At 29.0% G+C, this 27419-nt stretch overlaps 1 long non-coding RNA gene across 1 annotated transcript in view; it reads left to right on the forward strand.

Moving 5' to 3' along the window:
- The window catches only part of LOC137574986 (uncharacterized), an 81817-nt gene extending 54854 nt beyond the window's left edge, over positions 1-26963 (forward strand). The window contains exon 2 of the long non-coding RNA XR_011032104.1: positions 26662-26963. This is a non-coding gene — a long non-coding RNA (uncharacterized lncRNA). The remainder of the gene's footprint in view (positions 1-26661) is intronic.
- The last annotated feature ends 456 nt before the right edge of the window (positions 26964-27419 follow it).

Genomic DNA, 27419 nt, shown 5'->3' on the forward strand with positions numbered 1-27419 from the left:
AAACCCAGCCATCGTCCTATAGTTCGTTAGTTTGCTGACATGTCTTTCGAAGCTTTTTGAAAAGCTCCTGCAGATCCGACTAAGCTCAATTCTGAGCACACAATCCCTTCACACCAGTTCGGCTTCCGCGAAAAATATGGGAAAATTAAACAAGTCAATCGCATAACATCCGAAATACGAACAGCATTCAAACTAAAATAATACTGTGCGGCTGTCTTTCTCGATGTTGCCCAGGCTTTCGATAGAGATTGGCTGAAGGGTCTGATGTTTAAAATCCGACAAAAACTCCCTGAGTACACCCACAAACTCATGGAATACATCTCCATCTCGGCTGACATTGAAATCAAAACTGGTGTACCGCAAGGCAGTGTACTCGGCCCATTGCTCTACCTGCTGTACACTGCAGACTTACCAACGAGTTTAGGATTCACAACGTTCACTTTAGCCGATAACACTACAATCCTCAACAGATCCATTTTATATACCCTCGCAGTCTTTGGCGTTAATATTTTTTGCATGATGAAATTTATTTTTCTGAAACCTTATTCATCAATCAAAGCCTTAATACTCTTTTTACTACAATTTTTCTTCTTCTTCCCTCATTCCCTAAGTAAGAGTTGCGTCTGTGTGTATGCATGTGCTCTGTTGATTTGATGATTATGTAGTTGGCAGAAAGCAGCGCTGCCGGCAGAGCTGGGAGCAGGATCGATATATATTGACTGTAACTTGTGTTATATTTATCCGATCAGATTCAAATTTTCTGGTCTGAGGTTTTCCATCCAATATTTTTTTTTACGCTTTTGGTTTTTCACGTTGGCAACACTGACATACCGCATGATGTTCATGACAGCTGTGAAAGTGAAAAATGCTCAGTTTAGTTTGCCATTTCATCATGAAAAGACTTACGCCCGAACGTTTACAAATCATTGAAATTTATTATCAAAATTCGTGTTCTGTGAAAAATGTGTTTCGCAAATGACGTCCATATTATGGTCGACACAACCGACCAACCGAGCAAGCCATAAAGGCAATTGTGGACAAATTTCGCACACATTTTACTTTATTGAACATTCATGGTTTACCAGGACAAAACAGCGTCAATTGGTGCATTGGAAGACAATATCAGTCGTGTTATTGGCGAAATTCCCTTAGACATGCTGGAAAAGTGGTGCAAAATTGGACTTTCCGTGTTGATCACTTGAAACGCAGTCGCGGCCAACATTTACATGAAGTCATTTTTAAAAAGTAATTGGCAGAGATTGTTTTGTCATCTCAAATAAAAATTTAACAATAATATTCAAATTTTGTGTGTTTCATTTCAATTTTAAAAACCAAACGCTTAAAAAACACCCGTTATTACATTCATAGCGATACTACAAATGCTTAACCTCTCTTGCTGTTAAGGCCATGTCACAAAAATGTCCTATCAAAAGGGTTACACTTATAATGGAGGCCGGCACATTCAACAACATGAATGATGCAATGACAAAAATTGTCAACAGTTGCACTGAGGCAACTGGCCATTCGAACACGGTGCTTTATTATAAACAAAATTATTATAGAAGTAACCGTTGTAACTACCGGGGTAAAGGAAATTACAATAATACCAGCTACCAAAGCCAAAATAATTACCAAAGCTACTACCGTAGTTATAATATAAGCCAAACCAGAGGAAAGTCAATACACAGCATAATACAAATGTCCGATTTATAGAAAGTAGTTCGGAAAACCAATAAGTCCCTTGAGACATTCAAAAGTATAACATATTAATCTTAGTTCAGGAATATTTGTAAATTTAAAAACATCAAAACAGGTAATCAATGTACTTTGTACAAATTACTGGTACAGACATATCAATTCTAAACCAGAGGGCCGGAGCTAACTTTGACCGCATCAAAGTTTGTATACCCTGCTTTTTTTTGGTTACTCGATCCTTACCTATAGGCATCAATGTCGAAGAACGCTTTATCTAAAAAGGCTTATGTTTGCGCAAGAATGGTCTACAATCTTAGCATGCGAAATAAGGAAGATATTGATCAAAGTCACTGTTTTTTTACTGATTGTTCCTATGGGCGCTATACATAAGAGTCACCCGATATTTATCAAATTCAGAACAAATGTGTAATTTGAACGCAATCGCGTCAAAAGTAACCAAGTTATTGACAAAAGTCACTGTTTTCGATCGATCGTTTCTATGGGAGCTATATGATATAATCACCCGGTCTTGATCAAATTTGGCACAATCGCTGAAAACTGTAATAAACTAATGTAATAAACAATAGCTCGTAAAATAACGAAGCTATTGAGAAAAGATACTGTTCCCGACTTTCACGTTTGAATGGGAGCTATATGATATAGTGGTCCGATCTGGCTGAATCCGAGATGTACAACCCCTGCAGAATATACAAGCCTACTTGCAAATTTTACCTCTGTAGCTCCAACGGTCTAGGAGTTTGCGTTGACAGATGGATGGACATGGCTATTTAAACTCGTCTCGTCGTGCTGATCAAGAATATACATATATACTTTATATGGTCGGAGATGCTTCGTTCTATGCGTTGCACACATTTGACCAAAATTAATATACCCTTTTTGCAAGGTTATAAAATATGTAGATATTTTTGATAATGTTAAAACCAACATTTCGACAAAGCTTTCCAACCCCTAGTAGCGTAGTATTATTATAGCTAATGATTTCATTAAAAAATTCAATTGCCAATTAGATTGTACACATACCAGAACTATGGCCAGACAATATTAGATTCCCAATAAACATATCTATGCACACTTGGTTAACAATTTCACAATACTGTCAGCTCGCGCTGATGTTGTCTGACAGATTAAATTAACATCAGCAGAACATGCTGTTTTGATCCCTAGTCAAGAAATTGGAGAAGGAATTTTTATTGAAAAAACAATTTCCAATTAAGACGACATATTTGTCAGAGTGTTGAACACAACAAATTTAACCGAAATTCTAAAAATGGATAAAATAAAAACCGAAATGTTGACTGACTATAATATAGTCCAAGAAGTTAGCAAAGGTAGTCACGAAGATGTCATGAAAAATATAACTAAAAATTTTCAACCCATTTTAAAACAAAACTCAATGAGTTCTGCATACAGTACACGGACATATTCGGACTTGAAACCGAATCGATATCCACAAATAATTTCAATGAACAAGAAACAAGATTAAAAGATAACACCCCAGTATACACAACAAACTATAGAATAACTCACGCACATAGAGACGATATCAATAGAAAACTCATTCTCGATAAAATAGTTGAACCATAAATTTCAGAATATAATAAATAGTCCAAATAATAACTCGTGCCAAAAAAGGACTCCCTGGATCTGAAAATAAAAGATGGCGATTAGTTATTGATCGGCAAAAAACATAATAATTTTTTCCCACAAGTTGCCACCTTCAACAATAGTTGATATTCTCGATTCATTGGGTAGAGCCCATTACTTTTCATGTCTAAACTAAATGTCTGTATTTCACCGAATAGAATTGAAACAACAGTCCAGCAATTTAACGTTTTTTTCAACGAGCTATGGCTCGTATCAATTACCAAGACATATGGTCTAAAAAAAGCGCCAAATTCTTTTCAATGAATGATTACAACAGCTTTTTCTGGACTTAATCCTTCACAAGCATTCTTGAAAATGGTTGGCTTAATAGTCATCGATTGTTACAAAAACTACATGTGTAGGAAATACAACCTTTAATTACAACCTGGAAAATGCAATTTTTTCATAGAACAAGTAACTTCTCTAGGACATAAGTGCACAGATCAAGGCATCTTTTCTGATGATATAAAATATGATGACATCGAAAAATATCCAGTCCCTACAGACACGGATACCGCTAAAAGATTCGTTACGTTCTGCAATTACTACAGACGCTTTATAAAAAACTCCGCATACTTACACATAACTGGATTATGTAAAAAGAATGTCCCTTTCCAATGCCCCGACGAATGCCAAAACGCATTTGCTTATTAAAAAGAGGCTTTAATTGAACCCACATTATTTAAATATGCAGATTTTAATAAAGAATTTCGCATAATTACATATGCAAGTAAACACGCTTATAAAGCTGGACTAATCTAAAAATTTGAAGATAAATACATTGATGGTTAACTTATTTGTTTCCAATGACAAACCAAAATTCAAATTTGACAAGATTTAGAAGAATATGATTTCACAGTTGAATAGTTGGCAGACGGCCTATATAGAACAAGCAGGCAACAAAGTAGACAAAATAATCTCCAGCCAGAGAACGAAAATGAAACTATGTTAAGGCAAGTTCCTAATAAAGCTTCTTAGCCCAACGTACATGAAGTCATTTCCGATGATGAAGTACGCAAAGTAGTAATAAATATTTTATGTTTTCCCAAACATGGAAAAAAAAGTAGCGCTACTCCAACAGGTGACCATTACCGAAAAAATTTAAAAAAAAATAAGGAATAATGTCTACATATCATGGATGATATACAATACAAGGTATATACAAGGTGTTCATACTGGCATATCAAGAACTTTGGACAAAATAAGAAGGCCTATTATTGAAAAAACATGACCCGTCACGTCAAAGAAAATATACGTAGATTTCAAAAATCCCCACCTCCCACCCGACCGACTGAGGAGTGCAGCCGTATAACGCACGGCACGAATCGCGTGGACAAATACACAATAAAAAAAAACAGACAAATAAATAATACTATAGCTATCTATTAACTACATGGGATAGGATAGATGTTTTAAGCATATTAATAGAAAACTCTGAGCCGATTACAGGGAATAGAAGGTTGTAATCAGAGCAGAGGACCCTAAAAGGTTCATGCATGGCATAGTTAGAATAAGTTATTGGCAGCAGACTTGCCAAATGAAAACTGTCCTCACAAAACTAAAGAGATTGCACCCTTTTGATTTACTTTTCAGGTCTGATCAGATGATGATTGAAGTCTCATTCGATGAACCCTTATACGGCTTTGCTTTTTGTACCTACTTTTGCTAATGCCTTATTGTATATGTTTTTATCGAATTTAATCATTGTCCAAGTCTGGACAGATTTAATTTAATATTTTTTTTATTCGAATTTTATTTTCATTTCGCGATTGCTTACACTAGTTTTTGTGCATTTAGAAAATAAAATCTTGTACAATTTTAACATAAATTAAAACGTACAACAAAACTTGCATTAGCGTTGTTGTTGTGTTGTTTATCTCTTTTGCTTTTGTGTCTTTACCGTTGTAGGTAACTCTCAAATTTTTGTTGCATGTGTTTAATTTGACGCGCTCTCCCGCTCTTTCCTATTCTTGTTTGATTTGCGCTCGCTTCTCTTGCCCACCCGAGACTCTGTGATACGTGTTTTTGTTTTTGTGTATTCTTGCTCTTTTTATTCTTAAGTTGTGAAGGCTAACTCTGCACATTAACCCTTGTGTCAGAAGTGGTCAGTATATTCTCATACACAAATTTTCTTACCGTAACAATTTGTATTTTTTTTTATAATTCCTTTTTTATACCCTTGCAGAGGGTATTATAAAATTGATCAGATGTTTGTAACGCACAGAAGGAGACGTTTCCGACCCCATAAAGTATATATATCCTTAATCAGCATGAGAAGCTGAGTTGATATAGCCATATCCGTCTGTCCGTCCGTCTGTGCGTACGCGTTTTACACAGCCGTCTTAAGAGCTTTCGGGCTGAAATTTTTATTTGGTGGTTTTTATTACCCGGCAAAAATAAAGTATATAGCTCTAGAAGAACTAGAAGAAACATTTTCATAAAAATCGAGTATGCTATGAAATTTACATATGTGATAATATGAGAGTAAAATTGTTTCGTTTGTATATTGATGAATTGAGTTGCAGAAAACAAATTTTGAACATGTAGAATTATTATTACCAAGGACTGCAAGGGTATACAAACTTCGGCATAGACGATGTTAGCTTCTTTGATTTTTTTTAACTAATTTAAACTTTTTAATAAAATGGTTGTCTGCTCTAAAAATAATTGCATAGTTGCCACTAATGCGGTTGAGTCCCATGGTTAAATTCTTTGTTGATTGTGTGACAATGCGGTTCACGTTAATGTGCAGGTTACACAGGCAGAATCAAGAAGTCTATTGCTAAAGGTGGTGGCTTAAAGTATGGATGTGATGCTTGCCGGGAGGTCGAGAATGAGTGTGCTCATTTATGAGGCGGAGATAGTTTTGACACGTTAAGGGCAGGTTTTAACAAACTCCAAGCGGAGTCCTTGGGGTGTTTCTCTATCTGTTGATTCAGCAGCGTCTCTTATCGTTCACAACCAGTCTCATGCACCGTCCACTCCCAATGTACAGCAATTGATATCGTTTAAATACCCGGTTGTGAATGCGATTAGTAAGGAAATTGCCGATAATTCTAAAAGTATCGAGGGCCCCGTGAACAAGCTGACTGCTGGAGTGGCTGACTTGTCCAAAGTTGCTGCTGCGGCTGACGCTTCGGGACCGCGGCCTCCCGTTGGCATACCACCAAAGATACATATATTTCTTTCTAGGCTAGACCCTGTTGTCACATCTGATGATGTAATAGCCTATATTCGGAAGAAAGATAACGTCTCGAATATTGCTGTGGAAAAGTTTAAATTTTCCTATTCTCGGGACATATCGTCCTTTAAAATTAGTGTTTCTGCCAATATCTTCGACATTATATGTCGTAAAGATTTTTGGCCGAAACATATAATAGTTAAGGAATATACTGTAAAGAAGAAAAATCGGCAACCGATTCGCCTGCCAATAACAACAACTAACACTATTCCTGCCACATCAGCATCTGCTGGTGTGTCAAAAAACTAGTTTTGTCTCTTAACGTGGGTTAAGAGATACATATGTAGATAGAGACGTGGCTAAAACCTGATATTGCTGATGCATCAGTTTTTTCCACAAACTTTTCTATTATTATCATCTGAAATAATTCGTGTTTATCTGAAATGGCTTCACCAAATCAGATTGAACAAAGAAACATACAAAACATAAAACAAAAATAAGTCATTAAGACTCATATGACAATTATTGCTTAATTCCAAAAACAAAACATGTATGTAAACACTTAAGATTGTAACAGCGGCTCAGTATCAAGTAACCGAACTGAGCATGAAATATAAACAATTTTCAACCCCCGAAAAACGTGAGTCATTAGAATAAGATATTTTAAGAACAATTGTTACCTCCTAGAGCCTAAGATTCCCTATACAAACTCAATACTTTTGTTAATAAAATCAGTTCATATTTTGAATTCAACGAATGAAGATTGGGTATTTTCTTTCTCCCGGAATCCCTATTCAAAATTTTAAATCTTTTAATGCTTTTAATTCTTGTTCCTATATTCCACCATTGTCAGACATAGTGGTCTATTTAAATCAATTAGAGGCAATTCAGTTTGTCTCCTCTTTAGTTTCTAGTCAAGACATGCTCATATTACTACCGATTGGTCTTATCTGTACAATTCAAGAGAAAGAACTCTGGTGTATGGTTCTTTTATGATACTCTGAATTCATTCTTTAATATTTGTGTGCCTCTTGGTAGGCAGGAGTTGCTTAACAAACCTCCCTGGATCTATATTATAAGAAGTTTCAAAAAACACGTCGTTCATCAGATTACGCTCTGTATACAGTCGCTCGTTCAAAATTCATGAAAAAATTCATCATCTTCAGCGGTGTAAGCTTCAGTGTTCTTCTGATCCTAAACAGTTTTATAATTTTGTTGATTGTAAACGTAAGACCTCTGTGCACCCATCTTTTTTGTCCTTTCACAATAAAAAAGCTAGCACTTATCAGGCAATTGCCGATATGTTTGCGAGTTTTTCCAAAACAACTTATTCCTCAGCGGAATATCAAGCAAGTCCGTATTCTTAACATTTAAAAAAGGCTTATTATACTTTCAATCCAGTGATTGATGAAAGTTCTTTTCTTAGCGAACTTAAACTAGTTAAACCTGTTTATTCTCCGGGGCCAGATGATCTACCTGGATGTGTACTCAGGTTCTGTGCAAACGCATTTTGTAAACCCATTTTAAAATTGTTTTAATTGTCTATCGAATCTTCCTCTTTTCCATCTATTTGGAAAGAGTCGTATATCATTCCTCTGCATAAAAATGGCAAAGAGTCCGAAGCCTCTAACTACAGGGGTATCTCAAAATTGTCTGCTATTCCGAAAGCTTTTGAGAAAATTATCACTTCTCAATTGCAACATTTTTGCAGCTCTATTATTTCGCCATCCCAACATGGGTTTGTGAAACGTAGGTCTACAACAACTAACCTTTTAGAATTTACCTCTATAATTACTAAGGGGTTCAAAAATGCTAAACAAACTGATGTCATATACACGGGCTTCAGCAAAGCCTTTGATTCTGTTAATCATACTCTATTACTTTCTAAACTTAACGACATTGGGTGATGCGCGTCTCCATATAAATGACTTCTTTGACGCGGTTAAGAAATTAAAAGAAATAGGGGTAACTATAGGCGACGACTTACTCGCCATTCTTTTATTGTATAGTTTACCGGATACCTATGAGACTTTCCGATGCGCAATAGAAACACGTGACGAATTGCCCAGCCCTGATATATTGCGTGTGAAGATATTGGAGGAGTCAGAAGCGCGACAAGCCAAAAAAGCGCGCGAAGAGCAGAGTGCGTTATACGTCGACCGCCGCAAAGGCAACGACAGAGAGGGAAGCACGAAAAAAGAGACACGAAAATGTTTTGCGTGTGACAAAATCGGACATTTCGCTCGTAACTGTCCAACTAAAGCGAGACTGCATGCAAAGAAAGAGAGAGAAGAGCCAAAAGAGAACAAAAGGCAAATGAAGAACGAAGCAATCAACGTTGAGGAATGTGTGTACAATGCCGAGAGAAAAAGTAACTTGTGGTGTCTAGACAGTGGCTGTAGCGCACACATGAGTTCCAACAAAAATGCATTTTATCAAGTACAAGGTAGTGATATGACATTGCATTTGGCCAACAACGACACCGCAGAGGTGAAAGGCGTCGGCGAGATCAACATTGAAGTGAAAGAGAAGCAGCATACAAATGGAATTACCTTAAAAGAAGTTTTGTATGTGTCTGACCTACGACAAAATCTGCTTTCGGTATCTCGAATTACCAACAACGGATACGAAGTTATATTTCGTAAGGATGAAGCAGTTATTATGAAAAATAATAAGCAAGTTTGGTTTCGAGCTCAGAGATACGGAAATCTGTATTACGTTTATGCCGAGGAACACGAATCAAAAAATGTGTGTGACGAAGGAAATGAAATAGATCTATGGCATTACCGTATGGGTCATCTGAATGAGGTTGACCTGAAGTGTTTAGCCAAAGCCGGTACATGGTATGAACATAAAGGAGAATGCAAAATTATCGCAGTGTGAGATTTGCATAAGCGAAAAGCAGGCAGCAAATGCCTACAAGAGCTCGACGGTGAAAAGGTCAAAGCAGACATTGGAGATTGTGCACAGCGACCTGTGTGGATCAGTCTATGAGTGGATATAAGTATTTTATCACATTCACAGATGATTTTTCCAGACATTGTTCAGTTTATTTTCTCAAGCAAAAATCTGAAGTTTTCGAAGTATTTAAATCATATAAATCTTTCGTTGAGAATGTTACAGGTCACAATATAAAAATGTTACAGACTGACAATGGGACGGAATATCGAAACAAGAAATTCGATGAGTACTTGAGCGAGCATGGAATTGGCCGACGACTCACTGTGCCCCACACACCCCAGCAGAATGGTATAGCTGAAAGACAAAATCGTACATTGGTAGAGGTGGCCATGTATGATGAAACAAGCGGGCGCTCCACCATCATTTTGGGCAGAGGCAATTAACACGGCGTGCTATATCAGGAATAGATGTCCCACAAAAGGATTATCTGGAGAGTTGCCATACACGTATTGGACTGCAAAAGTTCCGAGTGTGAGACACATGCGTACTTTTGGCACAAAAGCGTATGCACTAATGAAGGGCAAAATCAAGGGCAAGCTCGAGTCACGATCGGAGGAATGTATATTATTGGGGTATTCATCAGAGTCGAAAGCCTATCGACTGTATCAACCAAAACGGCGCGAGATTTTAATAAGCAATGATGTTAAATTTATGAATATTTCAGGATTCAAAAGCGAATTTCAAGAATTCTATGAAGAGCCAGAAAATGGCGTAGATATTCCACTAGGTGACCAAGTGGATGAAACAGAGAGAAGTTCATCAAGCGACGAGGATGATACCGAACAGGTAAATCAACCTGAGAGACATGGTAGAGGACGCCCAAAGTTGCTAAGAACCGGTCAGCGTGGTAGGCCACGGAAAGTCTATCAACAGGGAAGAATTGTTTCGGCAGACGAACACATTGGTCAACAGGATGAACTAGACTCAGCTGAGGATATATTCGAGGAGTGCGAAATGGCATTTGCAGTAGCTACAGATGATCCAGTAACCATCAAGGAAGCCCAAGGCAGTGGCGATGCTGAGAACTGGACAAGAGCTATGGAAGATGAGTTTATGGCTCAAATTCTCAACAAGACCTGGGAAATTGTTGAGCGGCCAAAGGGCCGAAAGCTAATTGGAAACAAAATGGTGTTCCAAACAAAGGACAACGGCACTCCAACAGGACGAAAGAAGGCGCGTTTAGTTACAAAGGGTTATGCACAAAAACCAGGAGACTTCCACGAAACGTATTCGCCTGTGGCGCGATTTACATCGGTTAGACTGCTAGCGGCCTTATCAGCTGAATATGACATGGAGATCCATCAAATGGATGTGGTCACAGCGTACCTCAACGGTGAACTGGAAGAGAAGGTATACATGGATATTCTAGAAAAGTTCAACGAGTTTATGCAAAAGGTGAACTCTGGAGCTCTTATGGGATCGAATCAACAACGCCCCGACGCAGAGTATAAGAGAGCAGCAAATCAATGGCGCAAAGCTATAACTGAGATGAGAGATCCCGTGTGTCTAATAAGAAGAGCTCTATATGGACTACGCCAGTCCGGACTACAATGGTATTGTAAACTGACAACGAAGCTGCAAGAAATCGGACTAGAGGCCACAGAACAGGACCCCTGCCTGTTTCTGAAAATGATAAAAGGAAAACTTTTGATCGTCACGATTTATGTCGATGATTTGCTAATAGCATCAAATCATCCGGAATGGTTGCAGCAAACGAAGGAGCATCTTAAGAAGACTTTTAAAATGAAGGACTTTGGCGCAGTAAAGACTTGTTTGGGCATAGAATTTAATCAGATCAAAAAGCAACAGCGCGTTTTTCTATCCCAAGAGAAGTACATCGATGCCATATTGAAAAGATTCGGCATGACAGATTGCAAGCCGGCAACGACACCTATAGAGGCAAAATCAGCATTGCGGAGCCCGGCTGAATCGGACGAGATGGAAAAGTACCCTTATCAAAAATTAATAGGTTCTTTAATGTTTCTTTCAGTAACCACTCGTCCTGACATAGCGATAGAAATTTATATATTTATATATTTATATATTTATATATTTATATATTTATATATTTATATATTTATATATTTATATATTTATATATTTATATATTTATATATTTATATATTTATATATTTATATATTTATATATTTATATATTTATATATTTATATATTTATATATTTATATATTTATATATTTATATATTTATATATTTATATATTTATATATTTATATATTTATATATTTATATATTTATATATTTATATATTTATATATTTATATATTTATATATTTATATATTTATATATTTATATATTTATATATTTATATATTTATATATTTATATATTTATATATTTATATATTTATATATTTATATATTTATATATTTATATATTTATATATTTATATATTTATATATTTATATATTTATATATTTATATATTTATATATTTATATATTTATATATTTATATATTTATATATTTATATATTTATATATTTATATATTTATATATTTATATATTTATATATTTATATATTTATATATTTATATATTTATATATTTATATATTTATATATTTATATATTTATATATTTATATATTTATATATTTATATATTTATATATTTATATATTTATATATTTATATATTTATATATTTATATATTTATATATTTATATATTTATATATTTATATATTTATATATTTATATATTTATATATTTATATATTTATATATTTATATATTTATATATTTATATATTTATATATTTATATATTTATATATTTATATATTTATATATTTATATATTTATATATTTATATATTTATATATTTATATATTTATATATTTATATATTTATATATTTATATATTTATATATTTATATATTTATATATTTATATATTTATATATTTATATATTTATATATTTATATATTTATATATTTATATATTTATATATTTATATATTTATATATTTATATATTTATATATTTATATATTTATATATTTATATATTTATATATTTATATATTTATATATTTATATATTTATATATTTATATATTTATATATTTATATATTTATATATTTATATATTTATATATTTATATATTTATATATTTATATATTTATATATTTATATATTTATATATTTATATATTTATATATTTATATATTTATATATTTATATATTTATATATTTATATATTTATATATTTATATATTTATATATTTATATATTTATATATTTATATATTTATATATTTATATATTTATATATTTATATATTTATATATTTATATATTTATATATTTATATATTTATATATTTATATATTTATATATTTATATATTTATATATTTATATATTTATATATTTATATATTTATATATTTATATATTTATATATTTATATATTTATATATTTATATATTTATATATTTATATATTTATATATTTATATATTTATATATTTATATATTTATATATTTATATATTTATATATTTATATATTTATATATTTATATATTTATATATTTATATATTTATATATTTATATATTTATATATTTATATATTTATATATTTATATATTTATATATTTATATATTTATATATTTATATATTTATATATTTATATATTTATATATTTATATATTTATATATTTATATATTTATATATTTATATATTTATATATTTATATATTTATATATTTATATATTTATATATTTATATATTTATATATTTATATATTTATATATTTATATATTTATATATTTATATATTTATATATTTATATATTTATATATTTATATATTTATATATTTATATATTTATATATTTATATATTTATATATTTATATATTTATATATTTATATATTTATATATTTATATATTTATATATTTATATATTTATATATTTATATATTTATATATTTATATATTTATATATTTATATATTTATATATTTATATATTTATATATTTATATATTTATATATTTATATATTTATATATTTATATATTTATATATTTATATATTTATATATTTATATATTTATATATTTATATATTTATATATTTATATATTTATATATTTATATATTTATATATTTATATATTTATATATTTATATATTTATATATTTATATATTTATATATTTATATATTTATATATTTATATATTTATATATTTATATATTTATATATTTATATATTTATATATTTATATATTTATATATTTATATATTTATATATTTATATATTTATATATTTATATATTTATATATTTATATATTTATATATTTATATATTTATATATTTATATATTTATATATTTATATATTTATATATTTATATATTTATATATTTATATATTTATATATTTATATATTTATATATTTATATATTTATATATTTATATATTTATATATTTATATATTTATATATTTATATATTTATATATTTATATATTTATATATTTATATATTTATATATTTATATATTTATATATTTATATATTTATATATTTATATATTTATATATTTATATATTTATATATTTATATATTTATATATTTATATATTTATATATTTATATATTTATATATTTATATATTTATATTGTAGTATATTCATGCAAATAATCATTCAGTACAATGAGCTCAACTTGTAACACTCTGTTGCAAGTATAAACAATTAAACATATACGCACTAAAATATAATTGTGCACTTGAATATGTTTATATATATACATTGATGTATGTACATAAACATATTCACATAAATCTACAGCTAAGCATGATCATATATGTATGTACATTTGTATATGCACATACATATATTCACATAAGCAATGTATGCACAAGCGTAACATGAGCTAGAGCCAGGCCAGCGTGTGAACGCTGACCAAGCACTTTGATGCAAGCGCTCCAACAATATGTATGTATGTACTGACACTCTCCCTCTCTTTTGTAGCTGTCGCATAAGTCGCAGCATAAGAATATGTATGTAAACTTAGCTTAAGCAAAATAATAATTTGGAATAAAGAATCATTCTAAAAACGACTATGCATGGACACTGACGTGTTCATCTTGGATATACAATTTTTTTATCAAAGGAACCCGGTCTTGGTATATATATAACATGGCGACCGTGACAGGACAAGGACCCGCTATCTGCTAACAAAAACAACAACTGCAATCTGCAAACCAAATGCAAAAATCAAACCATCAATCAACGTTAATGTCAGAAGAACAACAACTGCAAATATTAACCACAACACAAAACATGAACATTTTATTTATTTAAATGAAAATTTAAATAAATAATATTTTACTAACAATGTGGTTGGAGATTTTTTTTTTAACAATAAATGAAAATGAAATGTATACCTGAATTGTGAGCCAACCACATTTTCTATAATTTTTCCACGTCTCTGGCTCGCTGTGCAAGACACAGTTGAGATAAATTTTATTTCTCTCTTAGTTTTTTTTTTCTCTTCACAAATAATTAAAATAAAAAAAATACGCATGAATCCATAACAATCTTATTTTAATATTTCAAATAGAAATCAAATTCAGACATTTTATGAAAAAAAAAATTAAAGTAATTGCTAAAAAACAAGTTTTTAACCTGTCTTTATGAACTTTATTTCATATTTTTGAATACTTATAAAAAATAAAAACAAAAATCCCATACGTATGTTCGATAATAGTATAAGTAAATTTGATGATATATCCGTTATACCCACAATGGGGTTAATCGAAACAAAATCAGTGGACTCCACTGCAAATGTCATAAATAAAATTGAATCATCAAATGCTGATATGAGATTAACGAACATACTACTTTTAATAATTGTCATAATATTGTGCGCATATGTATTATATAAGGCTTACCTATTACACAATAAATGTGTAACAAAAAGAGCTCTAAGCCAAGCTAACGATCTAGATAAGATCTAAAAATACATATGCACACAAGCAATTATAAATCAAAACCTTTTTAACAAAAGATAAAATATATATATATATATAAAAAAAAAAAAAAAATAAAAAAAAAATGACCCATTGTGACAGGTACTTTGAAAAAATAAACAACAGGCACCCTAGCATAGTCCAAGACTTAATTGAGGTTTTTAGGAGCGAGGGAAGTACCTCACCTCAACGCTCCATAAACTTAGTACAAATTAGGTTAGCTTACCTTGACATAACGGGCGAAGATTTCCCAGTCAAAGGAGGCACTAGGGTACAGATGAGTTTCATTCTCACGGTACCATATGTATGCTGTTTTTCAAACGCAGCGGGCACACTGCGTTTCTACCTAATGGAGGAACAACAGCAGTAAAGAACTAAATACATCCATAATCAGTTTAATAGGTTTAGGCAGTTAGTGTAGAATATGGATAAAGCAGAAACAAAACAGCTCCAAAAATATTTACCTTTCCTTGATTTCCTGATACAATCAGGTGAAACAAATCACAAATACAAGGAAATAAGGTATTGGATAGCCCACAACTACAAATTTCAAAAAAATATTGTAGATCTTATGGAAAAATCCATAAAAGTAGCTTACAGTAGATTGTTAGCTAAGACTCCTTTAAGAAAAGACGTGCCCGGATGGGTCCACGAACTTTTCAAGGACTCAATTGCGCTGATAAACATATCAGAATCGAGTGCAGAACCAATAGATTTAACAGACTCAGATGTAGAAATAATAGACATAGAATAGTAAAAACTTTACACATTTTCAATTTTTTTTTTTTTTTTTTTTCTTAAATTAACAACAGGTCTAAACGACAAATTTCTTTTTTTTAGTAAAATGGGTTCTCAAGAATCCAAAATAGAAATAGAAATTAATCTTAGAAATTAATCTTAACAAACTATGGTTACTTGGGATGATATAATAGGAAAAGCTAGAATACACGCACAAGAATTAACTAAATCTTGTAAGTGCCTCTCGCAGAATAGAGAAACATCCCAAGACACAGTAACCAAACACACGAAGATAATAACCGAGAATCTTCAAGCTATTAGAGCAGTATTAACTGAACACTATAGCAAACTAAAGATATGGCAAAAAGCAGCCGCAAGTGCGTTCTACAGTGATTACAAACAAAAAGCAATAACTGTGTTTAACAGACACAATATTGAATTTAAACAAACATCAGAGTTGGAAACTTCAATAGTACTGGAAGAAAAAACGCAACTAATGGCTGATGAAGAAATAAGTCAAGAAGAACCATCAGCAATAAGTCTTAACAAGCTAACAATTCCCAAAGAAAACAACAAAATGACACAAACAGTGGTAGAATTCATAAACACAGCCACCAGGCTGCTACCATACTTCGATGGTGATATTAAAAATCTACCTGGTTTCCTTGGAGCGCTTCGCGTACTTAACAGCATAAAAGAAACGCACGAAGCAGTAGCTATCGAAATCATAAAATCAAAATTAAAAGGTCAAGCGGGTAATACCCTAAGTTCTGAAACAACGATTGATGAAGTAATACGAAAACTATCAACAATCTTCAAGGGGGAATCAGTGGATCTTTTAACAGCAAAAATTAAAAATCTGCAAAGAAACCCCAATAACTGTGTTTCATACACAAAGGAGATTACTGAGTTGACCGACGCCCTTAAAGCCGCATATATTTCGGATGGTCTTCCAACTGAACAAGCAATAAAATACACCACCAAAGTGGCAGTAAATGCTATGGTAAGCCATACCAAAAGTCAAAGAGTCCAGCTATTAATGGAATCAGGAAACTTTGATTCGGCTAAAGAAGCCATTGCTAGATTCACCACTCTTTCAGTAGAGACGGGCTCCACAGAAGGTTTCCAAAATAATACCATTTTTTATGCCCAGCATAATGACCGCGGCAGACGCCGCTATAACAATAATGGTAACTGGAGAAACAACTCGAATTGGAACAATAACAACTTGAATTGGAGCAATAACGATGCCCACAGAGCCCAACGAGGCCGAAATTATTCACGCTACCGAAGAGGCGGCCGTGGAGGTGGACACAATAATAATAGACAAAATACAAATAACCAACAGAATGGTTACAACAACACAAATGTCCGAATTACCCAAAGCGACCAGGGAAACGGACAAGATTCTCCAAATGCTCAAAATTAAAAAATAAAGTCTATTCCATTAACCTAAGTCTTAATAATTTCGTATCATTTAAGAATGTTAAAACAAATAAGAAAATAACATTCTTAATTGATACCGGTGCAGACATTTCAATAATAAAAGAAAATTCGGATGTATTTCACGACATCCAAGTAAACAAAACTGTAGACATTCGAGGCATAGGAGAAGGAGTAATAAACTCCAAAGGCCTAGTCTCAATAGAATTGCAGACAGATAAATATATTATTCCATACGAATTTCACATGCTTCATTCAGATTTCGCAATCCCATGCGATGGAATAATAGATTAGATTTCATAAAAACTTTTAATTGCAAATTAGATTACAGCAATTCAGAAGATTGGTTTATACTTAGACCACAAAAATTAACGTACCCAATTTATGTTCCAATAACATTCAATTCTGGTAACAACTCAACACTTCTACCAGCAAGATCCCAAGTGGTACGCAAAATAGAACTATCTTCAGCAGAAGATAACATTTTGATTCCGAATCAGGAAATTAAACCGGGCGTTTATGTCGCAAACACTATTGCAACAGCCCAAAGTACTTTTGTCCGATTCTTAAATACCACAGATAAATGCCAAATAGTAGGCGTTAACAATATAAAATTTGAATCACTTTCGAACTACGATATAGTTCAAAATACCAGAGATATAAGAAAAGAATCTGTAATTCATAAATTGAAGAAAAATTTCCCAATACTATTCAAAGACAAACTCGAAAAGTTATGCACTGAGTATAGTGATGTGTTCGGACTTGACACCGAACCGATCACAACAAATAATTTTTATAAACAAAAATTAAGACTTAAGGATGATGAACCGGTATATGTGAAAAATTACCGGAGTCCGCATAGCCAAATAAACGAGATCCAGCGACAAGTTGGAAAGTTAATCGAACAGGGTATTGTTGAACCATCTGTTTCGCCTTATAATAGCCCACTCTTGCTAGTCCCAAAGAAAACACTTTCGGGATCTAAAGAAAAAAACTGGCGATTAGTAATTGACTATCGTCAAATAAACAAAAAATTGCTGTCAGATAAGTTTCCGCTCCCCAGAATTGATGATATTCTTGATCAATTGGGAAGAGCAAAATATTTTTCTTGCCTTGACTTAATGTCAGGTTTTCATCAAATTGAACTAGAAGAAAAATCAAGAGATATAACGTCTTTTTCAACAAGCAATGGCTCATATCGTTTTACACGATTACCTTTCGGTCTAAAAATAGCACCTAATTCATTTCAGAGAATGATGACAATAGCATTCTCGGGGCTTGAGCCAAGTCAAGCTTTCCTCTATATGGATGATTTAATCGTTATTGGTTGTTCTGAACAACATATGATTAAAAATTTAGTAGATGTTTTTAAACTCTGCAGAAAAAATAATCTAAAACTGCATCCAGAAAAATGTTCATTCTTTATGCATGAGGTGACATTCCTAGGTCACAAATGCACAGATAAAGGAATCTTGCCAGACGACACAAAATTTGACGTCATCAAGAATTATCCAGTCCCACATGATGCAGATAGTGCTAGACGTTTCGTTGCATTTTGCAATTACTATAGACGTTTCATAAAAAATTTCGCCGAATATTCCCGGCACATAACAAGATTATGTAAAAAGAATGTTCCATTCGAATGGACAGCAGAATGCGAAAATGCATTCCAATACTTAAAAGAAAAGCTCGTTCAACCTAATCTATTGCAGTACCCGGATTTTAGCAAAGAATTTTGCATAATCACAGATGCAAGCAAACAAGCATGTGGAGCAGTTTTAACACAAAACTATAATGGACTGCAGCTTCCAGTTTCATATGCATCAAGAGCATTCACTAAAGGTGAAAGCAACAAGAGTACTACAGAACAAGAGCTAGCAGCAATACACTGGGCAATAACATATTTGTTCTCCATGGTCAACCCGAGTTCAAAACTGACACGCATGCGGCTAGAATTGGAAGAGTACGACTTTACAGTAGAGTATTTGAGAGGTAAAGATAACTTTGTGGCAGACGCCCTATCAAGGATAACAATATCCGATCTAATTGACATGAACAAAAAAATCCTGAAAGTCACTACCAGGTACCAAAGTAGACAAAACAATTTCTGCGCAGAAAATAAACAAGAACTATTGCCAAGGCAAAATCTTGAAAAAGCTTCCGAGCCCAACGTATATGACGTTATTGTAAATGACGAAGTACGAAAAGTAGTGACCTTGCGAATAACTGATTCCTCGACCACATTCAAACATGGCAAGAAAGTTATAGCAAGAATTGACATTTGCGATATGTATACCAATGGAATTCTCGACTTAGGTCAGTTTTTTCAAAGGCTCGAAAAAGAAGCCGGTATACTTAGTATCACCAAAGTCAAAGTGGCACCGAGCGAAAAGATCTTTGAAACTATTTCAATAGAATCTTTCAAAAATATGGGCAATAGAATTTTACAATTTTTAAGAGTAGCGCTACTCAAGCCGGTGACCCAAGTAAATAATAAGAAAGAAAAAGAAGCTATATTGTCTACATTCCATGACGATCCCCTTCAAGGAGGTCATACAGGCATAAATAAAACAATTACAAAAATAAAGAGACGATATTATTGGAAAAACATGACTAAATGTGTAAAAAAGTACATTAATAAATGTCAAAAATGCCTGACGTCGAAAACGACAAAACATACAAGATCACCTATGATTATAACCGAAACACCACTATATGCTTTTGACAGAGTGATAGTAGACACGATCGGTCCACTACCACATTCGGAAAATGGGAATGAATACGCAATCACATTAATATGTGACCTGACAAAGTATTTAGTAGCAGTTCCTGTTGCAAACAAAAGTGCAACAACTGTAGCAAAAGCCATATTTGAATCTTTTATTCTGAAGTACGGTCCAATGAAGACGTTCATTACGGACATGGGAACAGAATATAAAAATTCCATTATTACTGCGCTGTGCAAATATTTGAAAATAGATAACATAACATCTACAGCACACCATCACCAGACATTAGGTACCGTTGAAAGAAGTCATAGGACCTTCAACGAGTACATTCGTTCATATATTTCAGTAGATAAAACTGATTGGGACATATGGTTACAGTATTTCGTGTATTGTTTTAACACAACACCATCAGTAACACATAATTATTGTCCATATGAACTTGTATTTGGTAGACAAAGTAACCTACCAATTCAATTTAATAGCGTTAATACTATAGATCCAATATATAATATAGAAGACTATTCTAAGGAAGTTAAGTTTAGATTAGAAAACGCGTATAAAAGAGCTAGAATAATTTTAGAAAACAATAAAATTAAGCAAAAAGAAATAAATGATAAAAAAGTATCGGATTTTAAAATAGAAATAGGAGACAAGGTTTTCTTAAAAAACGAAACTGGTCATAAGCTTGATTCAGTGTATTTAGGACCCTTCGATGTTGTAGAAATAGGTAAAAATAACAATATAAAAATTAGAAACAATAAAGGTAGGATACAAAAAGTACATAAAGATAGATTTAAAAAAAAATAATAAAATAAATATATAATATCAAAAGTTAATTAAAAAAAAATATATATATATGTTTATAAAATTTTTTTTATGGATTCATCTATTATCAAAAATATATTCATATGATTTCGAAAAGAAAAGAGAGAAAGAAAATTTGTCTAAGCAGACACAATCTAAAACACAAAAAAAAAAAAAAATTTTTTTTTTCCTAATATACACATTTACCTTACCCTTATTTTACCTTTAATTATAATTAATTAATATGATTATTAATAACTCCATAATATTACGTTATTCTCTAAAAAGGGGAGGTGTAGTATATTCATGCAAATAATCATTCAGTACAATGAGCTCAACTTGTAACACTCTGTTGCAAGTATAAACAATTAAACATATACGCACTAAAATATAATTGTGCACTTGAATATGTTTATATATATACATTGATGTATGTACATAAACATATTCACATAAATCTACAGCTAAGCATGATCATATATGTATGTACATTTGTATATGCACATACATATATTCACATAAGCAATGTATGCACAAGCGTAACATGAGCTAGAGCCAGGCCAGCGTGTGAACGCTGACCAAGCACTTTGATGCAAGCGCTCCAACAATATGTATGTATGTACTGACACTCTCCCTCTCTTTTGTAGCTGTCGCATAAGTCGCAGCATAAGAATATGTATGTAAACTTAGCTTAAGCAAAATAATAATTTGGAATAAAGAATCATTCTAAAAACGACTATGCATGGACACTGACGTGTTCATCTTGGATATACTATTTTTTTATCAAAGGAACCCGGTCTTGGTATATATATAACAATATATTTATATATTTATATATTTATATATTTATATATTTATATATTTATATATTTATATATTTATATATTTATATATTTATATATTTATATATTTATATATTTATATATTTATATATTTATATATTTATATATTTATATATTTATATATTTATATATTTATATATTTATATATTTATATATTTATATATTTATATATTTATATATTTATATATTTATATATTTATATATTTATATATTTATATATTTATATATTTATATATTTATATATTTATATATTTATATATTTATATATTTATATATTTATATATTTATATATTTATATATTTATATATTTATATATTTATATATTTATATATTTATATATTTATATATTTATATATTTATATATTTATATATTTATATATTTATATATTTATATATTTATATATTTATATATTTATATATTTATATATTTATATATTTATATATTTATATATTTATATATTTATATATTTATATATTTATATATTTATATATTTATATATTTATATATTTATATATTTATATATTTATATATTTATATATTTATATATTTATATATTTATATATTTATATATTTATATATTTATATATTTATATATTTATATATTTATATATTTATATATTTATATATTTATATATTTATATATTTATATATTTATATATTTATATATTTATATATTTATATATTTATATATTTATATATTTATATATTTATATATTTATATATTTATATATTTATATATTTATATATTTATATATTTATATATTTATATATTTATATATTTATATATTTATATATTTATATATTTATATATTTATATATTTATATATTTATATATTTATATATTTATATATTTATATATTTATATATTTATATATTTATATATTTATATATTTATATATTTATATATTTATATATTTATATATTTATATATTTATATTATTTATATATTTATATATTTATATATTTATATATTTATATATTTATATATTTATATATTTATATATTTATATATTTATATATTTATATATTTATATATTTATATATTTATATATTTATATATTTATATATTTATATATTTATATATTTATATATTTATATATTTATATATTTATATATTTATATATTTATATATTTATATATTTATATATTTATATATTTATATATTTATATATTTATATATTTATATATTTATATATTTATATATTTATATATTTATATATTTATATATTTATATATTTATATATTTATATATTTATATATTTATATATTTATATATTTATATATTTATATATTTATATATTTATATATTTATATATTTATATATTTATATATTTATATATTTATATATTTATATATTTATATATTTATATATTTATATATTTATATATTTATATATTTATATATTTATATATTTATATATTTATATATTTATATATTTATATATTTATATATTTATATATTTATATATTTATATATTTATATATTTATATATTTATATATTTATATATTTATATATTTATATATTTATATATTTATATATTTATATATTTATATATTTATATATTTATATATTTATATATTTATATATTTATATATTTATATATTTATATATTTATATATTTATATATTTATATATTTATATATTTATATATTTATATATTTATATATTTATATATTTATATATTTATATATTTATATATTTATATATTTATATATTTATATATTTATATATTTATATATTTATATATTTATATATTTATATATTTATATATTTATATATTTATATATTTATATATTTATATATTTATATATTTATATATTTATATATTTATATATTTATATATTTATATATTTATATATTTATATATTTATATATTTATATATTTATATATTTATATATTTATATATTTATATATTTATATATTTATATATTTATATATTTATATATTTATATATTTATATATTTATATATTTATATATTTATATATTTATATATTTATATATTTATATATTTATATATTTATATATTTATATATTTATATATTTATATATTTATATATTTATATATTTATATATTTATATATTTATATATTTATATATTTATATATTTATATATTTATATATTTATATATTTATATATTTATATATTTATATATTTATATATTTATATATTTATATATTTATATATTTATATATTTATATATTTATATATTTATATATTTATATATTTATATATTTATATATTTATATATTTATATATTTATATATTTATATATTTATATATTTATATATTTATATATTTATATATTTATATATTTATATATTTATATATTTATATATTTATATATTTATATATTTATATATTTATATATTTATATATTTATATATTTATATATTTATATATTTATATATTTTATATATTTATATATTTATATATTTATATATTTATATATTTATATATTTAAATATTTATATATTTATATATTTATATATTTATATATTTATATATTTATATATTTATATATTTATATATTTATATATTTATATATTTATATATTTATATATTTATATATTTATATATTTATATATTTATATATTTATATATTTATATATTTATATATTTATATATTTATATATTTATATATTTATATATTTATATATTTATATATTATATATAAATATATGTCGTGAGTATCTGAGCGATGTAGTTGAATAGTTCTTGGATAGCAGAAACTGCAAATTTACCTATTTAATACTCCATACGAGGTTTGGAGTGTAGTGTATCTCATCTTTCGTATTTGGTATTAAAGCTATTGTATGAGATAAACATAATAAAAGTTTTCGGCGAAAGGGAAGCAGTGTATTTTAATAGGTTACTCCGAAAATGCCTAGTCTTATCGTCTTTACAACCCTGTCAAAAGGACCGTAGTAGGATTCCGAGATATCGTGTTTTTAGAGCACAAGTTCATGAAAGAGTTGATGCAGGGTCGAGAACCATCATATGAGGCAGATGTGGTAATCTTTTAGCCAGGTGAAAAACTTGATGAAGTAGGTGACAATGCTGAGGAGTAGCAAGCATATATCCGAAAAATGCCAGGGAGAACAAAGATTGTTCGCACTGGGCGTGCTGGTCATCCCCGAAGAGCGTACAATATGCTGAATGTACTAGATGCTAAGGACGTTATTGTTGCTACCTGTATAAATGAGGCATTTAAGTCAGAGCAGTCGGAAAACATAAAATCATAGAAGGAGGAAAAGGATGGAATAGAAGGAGTATGGTTACCTAGAAAATATTAAGACATGGAGTTGATCAACCAAACTGCAAACAAAAAAGTTATCGGTTGAAAATGCGTTTTTACCACCAAATGAAATGAGAGTGGCAAAATTCAACAAAAGGGTGTGGTCAACAATATGCAATTAACTAAAAGGAAACCTTTTCCCCGATTGCACGTTATTCTTCACTGGTGATTGCGTTGGCGGTGGAGCACGAGATGCACTTGCACCAGATGAATGTCTCTGCAGCATACCTCAATAGCGACCTACAAGATGACGTATATATGCGACAACCTGAAGGCTTCGTCGATGCTGATCATCCAAAGCGTGTGTTCAAGCCAGAAAATGGATGGAAATCGAGCGAGATGGCAAGACTGGCAACAAGCAGTACATCGGAGGCTTGTTGCATGAATATGGTATGCAGGACTGCAAGCCGAACGCGACTTCTCTAGAGGTTGGGTGATAGTAATGATTGTGGTCAGGTGGACAATCAATGGACTATCAATCACTCTTTGGATCGTTTATGTGTTTGGCGTTGACTGCACGGCCAGATATAATACACTCTGTGGCTAAGTTGGCGCAGAGAAATGCAGAGCCCCACAAGGAACATGAGGTTGCAGACAAGAGGGTATTGAGATATTTAGAGGTACCTCAGATGTGAGACTTCATTATAACAAAACGGGTGTTCCTATCCACTGTTTGGTTGATGCGAACTGGGCTGGCGATTGCAACGATCGGAAGTCGTTGTCGCTTGCCCACAGTAGCACGGAGGTCGAGTACGTAGCACTTTCTACAGCAGTCAAAAAAGTGATATACATTAGAAAACCGATCAACAAGATGGGATTCGGGCCAATAGAGAAGCTGCTTGTTTATAGCGACAACCAGAGCACACAATGTCTTGCTAAAGATGCTAAATTTTATTCACGTAGCAAGCATTTTGAAATAAAATATCATTTTTTAAGGGAAATATATAAAGATAATGTAGTAGATATCAAATACGTTACCATGTATGTATGGTATGACCTCAGATATTTTAACGAAGAACTTATGTAAGGTCAAACATATTAAGTTTACAGAAATGTTGGGATTAAAATAATCTGTTTTTTGTAAGATAGACTTCTCGTTGAGAAGGAGTGTTAAAAGATGTATGTAACCACCGCAGTATGTCGATCTCTCTCTTATTATTCTCGAATGTTACGATCCGTGAATTGTATCGGACATTCTTTCATTTCTGCTTTACATTCATTTTCTAGTTGCCTGCACTGCAGCGAATATTCTTATGTATAGATTTAGTCTCTAATAAACCTCTACTCGAATACTTACTCATTTGCACATTATTTTATTTCAGGACTGTCTTCCAGCTAAATTCTTCGCCATACATTTCATTTGCCAACCCTGGTATATAGGAATGACTTCGACAGTCTTAAAAACTTTTTTTGACAGACGAAATGCGAAGCAGAATTTTTTTTCATGGGTCTAATTTGGTTTCCCTTCACAATCATGTAAATAAATCGGTTTTACCACCGGATCTAGGAGGTGAAGGTCCTAACATAACTACTTTAGATTGGTATCATTTTTTGTTAGAATCTAGTCAAGACATCATCAATAACAAATCCTACAAACTGCAAGATATTCTGGAATATTCAAAAATACCTTATAACAAAGCTGAGGCCGAAAATAATTATTTTCAAAATATTTAAAAAAAATTCCATCATCGAAAGAATTGATTACATTTTTAAACAAAACACCTTAAATTTTAACAAAGAGAAATAACTTAACTCGTGTTCAGCTATTAATTTAAGGTATACAAAAAAAGTGTGTTGAATGGAATCAGACATATGTATGTATGCACATGTATTAAAACAAATCAGAAACAGATTCTTTAACAAAGCGCCCTTTACCTAAAGTGCAATTGTTGACGTAAGAATCTTCAAAAATTTTCATCATATGCACAATTTTTCTTTTTTTATTTAGCGGTTAATACGTTATGAATCAAAGATTAGCATAATATAAACAATTTAATAAAATTATATCGAAAAACTCAAATGTTTTGGTTTTTATTTTATAAATATTATTATTGTAGCATATCTACCCTATCATACCATT

The sequence above is a fragment of the Drosophila tropicalis genome, unplaced genomic scaffold, assembly GCF_018151085.1.
Source record: "Drosophila tropicalis isolate 14030-0801.00 unplaced genomic scaffold, ASM1815108v1 contig_527, whole genome shotgun sequence".
NCBI classification, from domain to species: domain Eukaryota; kingdom Metazoa; phylum Arthropoda; class Insecta; order Diptera; family Drosophilidae; genus Drosophila; species Drosophila tropicalis.